This window comes from Orycteropus afer, unplaced genomic scaffold (genome assembly GCF_000298275.1).
Source record: "Orycteropus afer afer isolate SDZICR_OR568_19922 unplaced genomic scaffold, OryAfe1.0 scaffold00009, whole genome shotgun sequence".
NCBI lineage: Eukaryota > Metazoa > Chordata > Mammalia > Tubulidentata > Orycteropodidae > Orycteropus > Orycteropus afer.
In genome coordinates, this window is record NW_006921596.1 from 19,801,616 (window position 1) to 19,804,078 (window position 2,463).

A 2,463-nucleotide genomic window follows, 5' to 3' on the forward strand; every position below is an offset into this window, starting at 1 on the left:
GAAGAAGGAGGAGAGGAGGAGGAAACCCGGAAAAGGGGCCGTGCTCACTAGGAGCGGCCGCCGCCCGGCCCGGCGCCGCCCGGGCTCACAGCGCCCCCTGCAGCGCCGGGGGACCAGCCGGGCGGCGCCGGCCCCGCCCCCGATTGCCCGCAGCCCAGAGCCCGGGTCCAGATCGCCCCATCCTCAGGTGGCCTGACTCACTCAGCGCTCACCCAGTACCTTCCCCACCTACAGACGGCTGTCCTGGAGCTTTTGCCCTTGTCCCGACCCTTTCAAAACTGTCGCGGAGACCCTTACCGCAAGTTCTCACCCTCTAATCCCAGAGTTACCCACTTCCAGACCTCCCATACTTGACTCTGTTCTGACCCCTCCTGTCACCTAAACTATTCACCTCAAGTCCCTCTGACCATCCAGAACTCCCCCCACGCCAGGATCCGTCATCTCCCCCAGAGACCCTCCCTCTTCCCCGCTGGACCCTGCTCTGTCGCCCATAAACCTATTATTCTCTCAATATCCAGAGTTTTCCTCACAGACCTTTCTCAAACACTCCCCCACTTCCCTTCCAGAACCTTCCCTGAATACCCTCTAAATGTTCACTTGGGTCACTTGATTAAACTGGTGCCTCCCAGGTTACTTCACTGCAAAGTTACTATTTTCCCTTTGTAATTAAAAAGTGACTTGTGGGGAAATACTTCAAGACTATGCAGATAGCCTGTATTTGTTTGGGAAGAGGGAGGAAAAAGCGTGAAGGTCCTACCTGAAGGCCTAGACTAAGGATTGAGGATGACTGAGGATGGGCCAAACAGACTGGCCTATTGTGTTGCCTCCTACCTCTGAACGTTCCCTTCTCGTTGATCTTCTGTACCTTTCTTCCATCTTGCCATTCCGTCCCACATCCTCTACCACAGAACCTCCTTACGTAGCAAGACTCTTCTGACTCCAACTTCTTTTCACAGTTTTCTAGCTGAGCCACGTCCCACTCCTCTGCAGTACTTAGTTAAGAACATGGACTGTAGAGTTACATCTATCTAGGTTTGAATCCCAGGTCTGCTACTAAAAAGCTGTGTGACCTTGGGACAAGTACTTACCTTCTCTGTGTTGCAGAGATGACAGTGTAAAATCAGCAAAAGCACCTACTTTGCAGGGCTGTGGGGAGAATTGAACCATGTAAAACATTTAGATCAGTGTCTGGCAGACATTAAGTGCCTGATAAGGGTGTTGTGTTGACTACCTTCAAGTTGGCCCCCAACTCGTAGTGACCCCAAGCACAACAGAACAAAATGCTACCTCGTCCTGTGCCTGGGTTGTGTGTGACTGGTTCTGACTGAGACCCTGATGATCCAGGGGGCTTTATTTGGCTCATTTTGAGAAGTAGATCACCAGGCTTTTCTTCCTGGTCTAGCTTAGTCTGAAAGCTCTGCTGCAACTTGTTCAGCATCATGGCATAGGAGATTTTTACAGAAGCTGACTGCCTCATCTGTCTTCCACCGAGCTGCTGGTGGGTTCGAACCACTGACCTTTTTGGTTAGCAGCGAAATGCCTTAACTGCTCCACCACCAGAGCTCCTTCATGATTCTGGATTAGATACTGGATTTAAAAAAAGGAAAGAAGGAAGAGAAGCAGGAAGGGAGAGATGGAGGGAAGACTGGAGGGAGAATACAGCTGGCCTTTTGTACCCCGCAGATTCCGTTCGCATCTGCAGATTCGGTCAAACTTGGATTGAAAATATTTGAGGGGAAGAAAAGCAATTAAATTGTCAAAACAATCCCTCAAAGGCTAAGAGTGAGCTCAAAGTGCTATTTATAGAACATTTACATTGTATTTGGGATTGTAAGTAATCTAGAGATGATTTAAAGTATAGGAGAGGGTGTGTGTAGATTATATGCAAATACTATGCCATTTTATATAAGGGATTCGAGTATCCCAGGATTTTGGTCTCCCTGGGGGTCCTGGAACCAATTGCCTGAGGATACCGAGAGATGACCGTGCAACTAAAAGGACACTATGGGGACTGTTTGGGAAATCTGAACATAGGATGTTGTTGTTGTTGGGTGCTGTCCAGTCGGTTTTGACTCACAGTGACCCCATGTGACAGGGTATACTATATAATAATATTGTATCAATGCAAAATTTTGTGATTGTGGTAATTGTATTATGTGTCTACAGGCAAATCCCAAGTGTTTAGGGATGAAATATCAGAATACCTGCAATTTACCCTCAAATGGTTCTCTAGGAAAAAAAACATGGGTTTCTGAAAGCAGGAGCAACACATGGGGGCAGGAATGGAAATGGGGAGAAATAGTAACAGTTGGCGATTGTATAGATGAAGAATACATGAGCTTTCAACTTTTGGGCAGATTGGAAAATTTCAAAATAAAAAACTGGAAGAAAATAGAACATTTATAAAATAAATGCTGTTATTGTTTTTGTTATATGCCATCACATCCGGCTTATAGTGACCCT